This window comes from Mastomys coucha, unplaced genomic scaffold (genome assembly GCF_008632895.1).
Source record: "Mastomys coucha isolate ucsf_1 unplaced genomic scaffold, UCSF_Mcou_1 pScaffold16, whole genome shotgun sequence".
Taxonomy (NCBI): Eukaryota; Metazoa; Chordata; class Mammalia; order Rodentia; family Muridae; genus Mastomys; species Mastomys coucha.
Genome location: NW_022196898.1, coordinates 37,861,796 through 37,874,083, shown reverse-complemented (window position 1 = coordinate 37,874,083; position 12,288 = coordinate 37,861,796). Strand labels below are relative to the sequence as shown.

General features: G+C 37.6%; 1 protein-coding gene across 4 annotated transcripts in view; it reads right to left on the bottom strand.

Moving 5' to 3' along the window:
- Positions 1-12,288, bottom strand: part of Ash1l (ASH1 like histone lysine methyltransferase) — a 126,688-nt gene that overhangs the window by 79,618 nt on the left and 34,782 nt on the right. The gene's annotated exons all lie outside the window — the stretch shown is intronic.

Below are 12,288 nucleotides of genomic sequence, written 5' to 3'. Positions count from 1 at the left end.
AAAAAAAAAAAAAAAAAGAATTTCCAAAGTCTCATGAAATTTTATATAGCTGAGAGAAAACTAGTTTTAAAGGTAAAATAAAAATAGTGATTTAGTTTTATGTACCATCACTATGAAGTATTAAAGTATTTGCTGATGAAAATCAAGTCTAACCTGTTATTTTTTATTAGAATGAACAATATAAATCAACAAACAAAACTTATAATACAACTAATTGAGAAATAACTGACGTGGGAAAGGCATATCTAACTTAGGCATCTCATTTAATGAATTCAGATAAAAAGGTAGGTGGTTGGGTCTCAATTCCATCAATTTATACAATTCGCAAATTTTTACATTCTGATTTCTTCTATAGAAAATTCAAGAAGACCTGGTTATTAACTTATTTGTGGAATACATCTTTAATGGTATACACTTAAGGTTACCTCATAAAAACATTCAATTTCCCTTCATAAAGTCTTATAATTTTAGCAAAAACTCCAAATTGATGCAGCATAATTAAGTATATCTCTTGCTCAGGAGAAAATGATGTTCAGAAATTATTATATTCCTGCAAAAAAAATTATTTGTTTTTGCCAGGCGGTGGTGGAGCACGTCTTTAATCCCAGCACTTGGGAGGCAGAGGCAGGTGGATTTCTGAGTTCGAGGCTAGCCTGGTCTACTGAGGGAGTTCCAGGACAGCCAGGGCTACTTAGAGAAACCCTGTCTCGAAAAAAAAAAAAAGAAAAAAAAATTATTTGTTTTTAGTACTTCTTCCCTAACAACCCAAAAAGCCAGCTGTTGAAAATAACTATCGATTTTGTATTTGCCAAAGAATTAGAAGTATTTACTTTTTAAAAATGTATATAAAATAAGCTTCAACAAATAGCTGGAGGTACAGAAGACAAGAAAGTAAAGACTTGAAGAGAAGAGTATTCAGACTTGAGTCTACGATCTAACTCTCTAATGAAGACAAGATTTAATTTCTGAAGGCCAATACAGTACTAGAAGAAATGAATGGAGCTAAGTTTCTATGATTTCCCTTTCTCTAGGAGGAAATGCAAATTATGAACTTTTTTTTTTTTTAAACAGTTTCTTAAGTCACACCACAGCAATCATTCTCTTAGTAGGCTACTGGCAGTACTGACTAGGTAAGATGTATAACTTGCCATTCGAGAGGAGATGTCAGATACTGGGAAAATTGATGTTGTAAACAGTGCACCTTACTTCTAAAACACACTGATAACTGATATAAGATCTACTCAAGAATAAAGTTTAGTCTTGAATTTCAAAGAGATACAAAAGAGATTTGAAAACTAGCAGTACAGTAAATCCCCATGGAGTGTGGTTCAGATAAAGAGTTCTCTATAGAGCTAAACAGTATGATATAATAAACCACTGAAGAAGGTCAAAGCATCAATGAAAACTACGAATTAACACAGAACACTTGATATACAGACCAGATACATTCTTCCTACCCAGACATGCATCCAAGACAGAAGACAACAGTGACCAAGAAGCTGAGCTAGCTTGAGCTCTATCACCATTCCTGATGAATGAGCAAGCAAGGTAGATTAAGTGCCAGGGAATAAAAGGAGTTGGTTTAAGAGGACTCTTAATGAAGTCTTCTCTCTCATTTATAAACTGAGCCCTGCTGGGTATATTTCCCACGCCTGGTGTTTGGCTAGACACTATGGAGGTGGAAGGAAGGAGGTGGAAAGAATAGCACACTGGTCTGCCCTCCAGGAACTGACTTAAGGTTATACATGTCATCATGCACGACATTTCAGATGACATTTGGGCCTTCTGTTCTTGAGCTCTATCTTCAGTTTCTAGGCTATTTGTTAACTTTCCCCAAATTTCTTGGTCATCTTCAAGACACTCTTCAACTATACCTTTGATCATCAGGATATCCTGAGAATCACCCTGCCTGGCCTCACCCACCTCAGGGTAAAAGAGGGTACAGGCACTTTCTTCAAAGCTCTTTCTTTTGGTGGCATCTGGAGCTGCTGAAGAGGCAGTGGGAGGTAGAATGGGGGTCAGATCCCCGGAGATCGTTATTGGCAGCACTGTACAGCAATTCCTGAGAAACTGAAACAATTGAGAGAGAGATGGCTTAGCTCACTTAGCTTCTGAGCCATTTTTCATTTTCTGAAAGCAATGGACGCCAGCACCCTACTCTTAGGATTTAACAGAAGAATGGAGTAAAAATTCAGGAAGGCTTTCATTTTTTATTTTTAAAAGTATGCTCAAATTCCCTGTTCATAGAGTAAGGCTGTTCTTAACAATGGTGCAGTTTAGAGAATAAAGTTGTATTATATCCCTGAGATATGACCATAAAGAGTGCTAATAGGAATAGTAAGAGGATGAGGATCCTGAAAAAATACTGTTCAATGATGTAAAGTAAACAGATTTAAGACTGGAAAGCAACGTTACAACTTATAAGCAAGAAGTAGAAACCTGTTAAAGATGTACAGAGTATTTTAAAATTGGCCTAAATCATGTGAAAGCCATAAAAGTACTGCCTTAAGTTTCATTATGCAGCTGGGTGATTAGGGAAGAATAAGAGACTATTCAAAGAGAACTCACATGTCTATTCTAGCAGGGACCCCAATTTATCTGTATTTCCAAATATAAGACAAAATGAAATGCAGAGGAGAATGCAGGACCTAGTTAACTATATGGATTATGGAGAAAAGCCTGGGTTTGATTCTTCAGTCTTTAGCAAATTAAGAATCAGGATGAAGGCAAATAAACATACCTAACTCAGGCTTATTAAAGTCACTCTACATCACAGGGCTGTGTTGAGTCCCAAAGTGGAATACTGTAATACTAATATTACCTTATAAAATCTAGTGTGGCTTATAGATATTAATGACTACTACATATGAAGAAGGTCCTAATATTAGTCATAGGCTATGTCTTTCTTGGGGAGAGAATGTCAATGACTGAACCCAGGGTCTTGTGTTCCACTACACTACAATCAACATTATTATGAAAGAATTTTTAGATGTTAAAGACATATGTAACTCACACATTTAAGTGAACATTCAGTATTAAAAAGTTAAAGTAGAACAGACAGACACTTATGCTCAACTAGGGAGCTGAAACCAACTTCTAGTTATTAAACATTTACTTTAAATAATACAAAGTAAATACAATTAAAGATGTCTTCCTAAACAAGTATGCCCAGGGCAGGCAAGTACTTGCAAGACAATCAGAAAGGCATCTGAAATTAATTTTTTTAAAGATTTATTTTATTTATATGAATACACTGTAGCTGTCTTCAGACACACCAGAAGAGGACATCAGATCCCATTACAGATGGTTGTGAGCCACCATGTGGTTGCTGGGAGTTGAACTCAGGACCTCTGGAAGAGCAGTCAGTGCTCTTAACCACTGAGCCAACTCTCCAGCCCGAAATTAATCTTTTTAATCTCACCTTCGCTTCTCTAGGGATGGGGTGATGATCTAAAACCTCAGCATTTTCTGCTTTCCTACTCATTTTTTGGTTCTTCTCATAGTCATTTTCGAAGGGGAGTAACTACTTTGCTGCTACTTATGGTAAGGTTCCAGCTAAGATGTGCAAAGATTCTATTCCTCACAGAATAATATGTTGGTATGAATTTAAGTTTAGGAAAATCTGATACTGCCTCAAATACATACACACACACACACACACACACACACACACACACACACACACACACAGAGGGGGAGGGAGGGAGGGAGAGAGAGAGAGAGAGAGAGAGAGAGAGAAAGAGAGAGACAGACAGACAGACAGACAGACAGAGAAAGAAAGAGTAACAGAGAATAGAACAAAAAACAAAGTAGAGATCAGAATTTTCCATAATTTCCCATCTCTATTTAAAACAAAGACATAATGAAATACCTTACAAGTAAAAAAGGAATATAGTTGGAGAAATTTCAGTTCATTGGATTTTTGGCTAGAAACATTATTGTATCTCAGCACCCAGACCACAGCCTAGAAATTTAGAAACTGCATACGCATGAGTAAAGTAATAATTTCACAGAAAGAGAAGATATGCTTAAATATACTGGACTTTTAATACTAAAGGTATGGTAATTCTTGGGAGATAATTGTTTGTTTTAGTTTGTTTTTTTTTGTTTTGTTTACCGAAACAGGGTTTCTCTGTGTAACAGCCCTACTGGCCCTGCAAACTTGCTCTGCAAATCAGGCAGACCTTGAACTTAGAGATCGACCTGCACAGGAGTCAATTCTCAATGTTTGCTGGTAATAAGGCATTTGTATAATGAAGAAAGAGTACTACTAAGGGGGGAAACTCAAGCTATCTCAAATTAAGATGATACATACGATATATAAGAACTAAGATATGTGAAGAAGCCTTTTTAATTATAGGCTTTCTGAACTGCATTTATTCATTGTGCAATAAACTTATTAGACAAGGCTTTGAAAAAATATTTGTATCAATTTAAACAAAAAGGGAAAACTGGTATAGGTTGTACATACAAAGTATACAAGGTAAAATGTCAGAAAATTGAAAAGGGAAAGAAAAAGAACTCCCTGGCTAGAGAGATGGCTCAGTGGTTAAGAGCACTGACTGGTCTTCCAGAGGTTCTGAGTTCAAGTTCCAGCAACCACATGATGGTTCACAACCATCTGTAATGGGATCTGATGACCTTTTCTGATGTGTCTGAAGAAAGCAACTGTGTACTCACATAAATAAGTAAATCTTTTATAAAAAAGCTCTGGAAATGAATTACTCATAACTGGTATATAGGCTGATAAAATGTCTTTAAAAAAAATCTAATCTTACACAATCCACAGAGATAAGTGAAGACCAAAAAGCTGTCCTAAGGTTGATTTATTATTTGTGAAAATCTTGATCATATCTACTATAAAAATGAATACTATTTTCAAATATCTGGGTATAAGCAAAGAGTCAAACAGTTGAAGTTATTACAATCATTAGAGAAAACTGCCATTGGTGCTAAGTGTCTCTGTACGTAGAAAACTCACAAAGAAAACATGAACACACAATCCAATGAGTTGACTCTAAACAAATTCAAAGTACTTGCTGAGCAAGCCTGACCACCGGAACTGAATCCCGGAAGCCATGCCAGAGAGAACTGATTCTCAAAAGTTCTTCACACATCTTCACACACATTCTAGGGCATACACCCTCCCCCACTTTTATTTTAAAGACAGGGGTTTTCTAGGTAGCCCTGGCTGTCTGGTAACTTGCTTTGTAAATCCACCTGTTGCTTGCTGCCTTCCAAGTACTGGGATTAAAGGTATGGGCCATCATTCCCAAATGTAAGCAAAGACATATGCATATGTATATGGACACACACACAAGACACACATTCTCACGCAGACTTGAATAAAAATTTTTTAAAAATTAAAAAAAAAACTATGCATGGTGGCACAAAACTTTAATTCTAGCATATGGTAGAGATAGGTGGATTGCCTGAAAAGCAAGGATATAGTTAAGATTCTCCTCTCAGAACAGAAAAATAATACACACACTATAAAAACAAAAATTCAACCTAACTACTTCATTGAGGCCCTAACCATTCCAAACTAAATATCAATTTTCATGATGCTAAATATGAATTAGAAAAGAATACAGTAAACAGGCATGGTGGCAATATGCCTTTAATTCCAGCACTCAGGAGGTAGAGGCAAGCTAGCCTGTTCTACACAGTGAATTATCAGGCCAGCCAGAACTACATAGTGAGACTCTTGCCTCAAAACAAACAAACAAACAAAAAAAGAAAATCTGGAATCTGGTCAGATAAAATGTATTTCTTCTGTCTAAATTTATATTAAAGGCTTTTTACAAATTTATACACTACATGTTTTATATACCTTATTTGAAATTTAACAATAGAGACTTTTTACAAATTTATATACTATAGGTTTTATGTAAACCTTATTTGGAGTTTAACAGTAAATACTCTACTAAATAGGAAAGTATTTAAATGAACAAAATGTCTAATGTTTCCAATGCTAAAAATATCTTTGGGCTAACCATGGAAGAACAGACTAATGTGCTAGATTTAAAATGATGCTTATTAGTAAGTTAAAAAAATACAGACTTACTTCAAAACAGTATTTCATACTAGATTTATAACAAATCACTTCTCCCCAATACAATTAAAGCATGGCATGAAATTTTAGTTTTATGTGTGTGTAGTGTGCATATGTGTATTGGTTTGCATGTGTAGGCATACATGACTGTGGGCACATGTGTACTTTGGTGTGTCTGACTGAGGCTGATGTTGGGAATCATCCCCAATTGCTAATCAACCTTAGTAATTGAAGCAGGATCTCCTTAATCAAACCAAAAGCTTGCTGATCCTGACAGTTTTGCTTGCCAGTTGCTTGGAGAATCCCCATCTCTACCTGCTAAGACTAGGATAATAGGCAGGCTGCTATGTCCACTTTACATTTATGTGGGCTTTGGCATTTTAACTGTTGAGATATTTCTCCAGCTCCAGTATTTGAAGACATTGCTAAAGGTTTTGTTTGTTTGTTTGGTCCTGGATTTATGTTCTGAATCTCTTGAACAGCATTAAAAGTTTCTTGTCAAGTTGAAAAATGACAAAAAATGGCTCTTAATAAAAACGGGTGTTTCTGACTATGACTACATAGTCCATATACCTCATCAGTTCAATGCACTGCAGGAAGAAAGGATTCAGGGTGCTGTGCTGGTCAATTTAAAGCTAAAAACAAACAACAGAAACAACAAAGTGTTTTTCTTCTCACTAATTAGAAAATTCCCGACAATTCCCAAGTTAGATCACATTGAATGGAATTCTCCAGAGACTTCCCAGAACCATCACAATCTATTTTAAACTTTTACCTCTGCATGCTTATACTTTACCACTTGCACTTTTCTAGAGAAAGTGTCAAAACCAGGATATTTTCACCAACTGATGCTTATCCCCTTCAGGTAAAAAGGAAACCAAACTAAGTATGCTTTGGAATAAAAGAGAGGGAGAAAGGGATGGAGGGAGGGGGAGAAGGGAGAGGGACAGACAGACAAAACCAATGTGTCTTCAGAGTGATTACTTTTCCAAAACAAAAACTTGTAGTCATTTGACTTATTCAGGAGGGACAAAATAGTGGAATGACTGAAATATATAATATGTAATGTTTACCTGTAAATAATCACTTACAATACTATCCCACTGTCCACTCTTCTTTGTCCATTTTGAAATCATATTGTTCTGCCATGCACAGCTAGTTATGAGCTAAATATACTACAGACAAGCTCAGTTTGATTGTATGTGCCTAAAGTTTTGGTGGCACACTCCCACAATACCAGCATTCAGAGGCTGAGGCACGGGGACCCTGAGTTTGAAGCCAGGCTGAGCTATATTACAAGATCTGCCTTTAAACAAACAAGCAAACAAACAAGCAAAACCAAACCAAACCAAAAACCAAAAACCAAAAAACTTGCTTGTTATCCTGGTACACACCTTCAATCCCAGCTCTTGGAGACAACGGCAGGTATATCTCTGTGAGTTTGAGGCCAGCCTGACCTAAATAGTGAGTTCTACAACAGCCAAATCCTTGCAGAAAGACCCTGTCTCAAAACAAAGAAATCCCTAAATAAGGTCTGGAGAGATAATCCAGAGGACCGAGGTTCAAGTCCCAACACTTACACAGTAGTTCATAATCACCTATAACTTTTATTCACTGTGTATTTGATACCTTCTACGTGCTTCTGAATGCAAATGATGAAGACGTATATGCAGGCAAAATACCCATACACGTAAGACAAAAAGGAAAATTAGAAGAAAACCTCAGTTAGTGTGTAGAGGAGTGGCTGAATGTTGACGGCACTTAGTGCTCTTTCAGAGGGCTTCTATTCACTTCCCAGCACTCATATCAGCGGTCTCACAATCAGCTGTAACTCCTACTTCAGGAGACTTGATGCCTGAAGCTCCCTACTTGTAGCATGTCAGGGAATATACAATCACTCTGCCTAGTCACAGGTTAAGTTAACCTTATCCTTCATTACTGTGTGTCACCTCTCCAATCTATTATTTGAAAATAAGTCAGTATGTGCAGTTAACATGCAAGAAGAGAAGTCCCAGGGCTGGAGAGATGGCTCAGTGGTTAAATGCACTGGCTGCTTTTGCAGGGGTTTCAGGCTCATTTTCCAGCTCCTACAGGCCAGTTAAAAACCATCTGCAATCCCAGCTCCAGAGGATCTAACAGCCTCTTCTGGCCTTGAGGGAGACAGGACACTACATGTGGTTCAGACACATGCAAGCAAAACACCAAATACAAATTTAAAAAAAGACAATAAAAAGAAATTCTATCCCCCAAAAGGGGGAAATCTTCATGTATCACTACAAATTGCTCTGTACAGAACTTGTATCCTTGCCAATCATTTAGTTCTATCAGCATGAACACATGTATATTTATTTTAAGGTTATATCCAACATTAGCATTATTTAGTCACTTGAATTGTTATAAGTCTTGACATTGAAAGTTGTGTCAGAATTATAATTTTCCAAAGGTGATGATTTTTTTTTAACACTGCGAGGGGGGCATTTTCAACATAATGAACTTTAAGTTATATAAGGAAAACAATGCTAAACATTGGAGATCAATTTAAAACAATAGTAAAGACTACCACAAAAACAACCACAAACAAAAAAATTCATACACACACAAACATGAATGCACAAAACAGTAAACAAACCCATTAGATTGCTCTGAAAGTGTTAAGGCATGATTTAGAGAGATAAACTAATTTTTTTGAGACAATCTATATAATTCTGGCAGACCTAAAGCTTGCTATGTAGACCAGTGTAGCGTCAAACTTATAAAGATCTGCCTGCCTGATTCCACAGTGATGGGATTAAAGGTATGTGCCACCATCCTAAATGATACAATTCAGCTTTATCTACATTTTTTTCACTTTCCATCTATTCTTCAACCTGCAGAAACTCAACAAACTGCTCTCAAACTGAGACAATATAACTGATAAAATAAGCCAGCTGTATACTTTGTTCTTTTCCAATCCATCTTTCCAGGCTATGACATATTTCTTACATTGTTTCTCAGTCAAGGTACTCTAAAGGCTGATCTATAGGTGCCTCCTGGGTGCTTGGATTTAGAGGCTTGTGCATACTCCACATGCAGCTAGTCTAGTAATCATGACAGTAAGTTAAGAAACCTAGAAGGCTGATGATAGAGCATGGAATGGTACTTACCACCAAATCTGATCCTAGAACATACATTAGAAGGAAACAACTTACTCTCTTACAAGTTGTCTTCTGACCTCCACAAATATTAACCCCTTTTTATTCCCCACACAAAATAAATATCCTGGGGTGGCAAGCATGCCACAGCATATATATGTGGAACTCACAGGTCTTTAGTTTTCTCCTTTCACAATGTGGAGTCCAGGAATTGAACTCAGGTCACTAGATTTGGCAGCAAGTGTCATAGAGCTGTGCTATTTTGCCAGCCCCTCTCTACTTTATTTCTTGAGATAGGGTTTCTTATTGAGCATGGAGCTCATGGATTAGCTAGATTGGTTGGCCAATGAATGCCAGGGATTGGCCTAGGTCTCCTCCAATCCTTAGTTGTAATTACAGGCACATGCCACCACACTTGGATTTTACATGGGTGTTAGGTCTATTAAGATTAAGGCACCTCTCTAGCCCTTTTACCTAAGTTTTGACAACCCCTCCATCCAAGCAGGTCTTTGAGAAAAGAACTTGTTATGCAGTCTTGCTATTTGCTATGTAGCTCAGCATGACCTCAAATTCTCTAGCCTGTCTTCTTAGTGTTGCAAACTGTTTCGCCCTGCCCTGCCCCCCAGGTTTATTTATTTTATGAGTGTTGTACCTGCATGTGTATCTGTATACTATATGTGTGCCTGATACCCAAGAAGGTCAGAAGAGGGTGTTGGAGTCCCTGGAACAGGAGTCACAGATGTTTGTGAGCCACCGTGGGGGGTGCTGGGGATATAACTTAAGTTATCTGCAAGAACAAGTGTTCTTAACCACTGAGTCATCTCTTTAGTCCCTGTGCCTTTCTAACATGCCTATTGTACAATATTTATCTTTAGATGTACTCTCTCACACACATATTTTGAGACAAGAAAGAAAGACAGATAAGGGGACAAGGAAGGGAAGAAGACGAGTATCTCAGGACCAGCCAAGAATCAAGAATTCTAGCACAATTGAGAGTATTTGAAATGGAGACTACATTTCATATATAGAGATACTTCAAATAATTATCAAAACAGTAATGAATCATCAGGCCCAAGCATATAGCTTTCTTTCTCAGTTATAGGCCTGCTATTTACTAGAAATCTCACAAAACCCTCCATTTATAATAAAGGACAAGTCTTAACACCTTGTGAAATATTGTGACCTACTTAAGGTTTACACCTTATTGGATTGGACCCCATCCAAGGCACCCACACAGCCACCTACCTATATAACCTCACTCACAAGGGAGGATTGCAGCCCCATTTTTAAAAACAAACCCATTTTTAAAAACATAATAAGACTCTGAAAAGGACTTATAAAAATAACAACTTAGACTGTTGCAGGCAGCAATACAGAGTTTATCTCTGTCCTCTGCCCCACATCATATAGGCTTAATTTCTCTTTAAGATACAGATCCATGTCTCGTAAGATAGAAAGAAGGCTAAAGCTGTTTTGTTTTGCTTGTTTCTGTTTTGTGAAAACAGGGTTTCTCTGTGTAGCCCTGGCTGTACTGGAACTCATGCTGTAGACCAGGCTGGCCTCGAACTCAGAAATCCACTTGCCTCTGCCTCCCAAGTGCTGGGATTAAAAGTGTGCGCCACTACCGCCCCTTTCTTTTAGTTTTTTAAAAATGTAGTTATTTTTATTTTATATGTATGAATGCACATATTGCACATATATGCACCACATGGATGAATGGCACCCAGAGTCAAAAAAGAAAGTCATCAAATCTTCTGGAATGGGAGTTACAGCTGTATGCTAAAAGCTAGGTGCTGGAAACTAAACTCTGGTCCTCTGTAAAAGTTGCCAGTATTGTTAACCACTGAGCCATCTCTCCAGCTCGCTAAATCTGTTTACTATCTCTAATATTCTCCTCTGTGTAATAACTAATTTCACTTCATCTCATTATCACCCAACTAAATGCTCCCAAAGAAGTACACTACCCTAAAGCATACCTTTTCTTCTCCTAAGTAGTCTTAAGCAAACAGATGGATAAGATTATGCTTGTTAATCTACCATTTCCACATTGCTGTCTTGTCATTGCAAGGACTGATTGTCCTTCTCCTTTAAATCTGAACACTGGGGGCAAAGAGCCTAGAGCTTTACCCATGAGAGGCAAGTACTCTACCACTGAGCCTCCCGAAGTCTTGACATATGTTGTGCATGCTATTGCTACATCTTTCCCCACCCTAACCCCCTACATCTCTCAATAGTCTCTTTTCTTGAATTATTGCATTCATTCATATATGTATGTATATGTGTGGGTATATACACACACACACACACGCACACGCATGCACACACACACACACACACACACACACACACACACACACACACACACACACACACACACACACACACACACACACACACACACACAGTTTTAAGTTCCTTTCCAGTTCAGGATGTTCAAAATATCCTTTTTGCCCTACATTTCTCATGCCAACTCTTTCATCCTTAGGCTGTGTTAACTCTGTAGGTAATTAACTCTCTCCCATCTCTTTTTTTTTTGTTTTGTTTTGTTTTTGTTTGTTTGTTTTTCGAGACAGGGTTTCTCTGTGTAGTCCTGGCTGTCCTGGAACTCACTCTGTGGACCAGGCTGGGCTCAAACTCAGAAATCCGCCTGCCTCTGCCTCCCAAGTGCTGGGATCAAAGGCGTGCACCGTCACTGCCCGGCCTCTCCTATCTCTTATTCTAATTATTCTATAATACTAACTACACAACACTTCTCTCAGTTACATTATTATGTTTTTGCTTACCCCTCTATCATCTGACATCACAACACTGAGAAGGATGAGGAATCAGACATCAGATCTTTGCTTACTACTGCATGTCAATAGCTAGAGCAGTGCTCATGTTTCTGGAATTCAATAAATGAATGAAAAAATTAATGAATAAATAAATCTACAGGATTCTGTTTCCCCCAGTAACTGCTGCACATACTGAGTGTCCTATTTTAAGTCTTTTTCTCAGGAAGTCATTTTTTGAATTAGTCTCCTCATTTCAAAGAATCTTATGCTCCCTCTTTTATATATTTTATCATCAAAAAAACAAATAAAAACCCTGAACTCCCCCCCC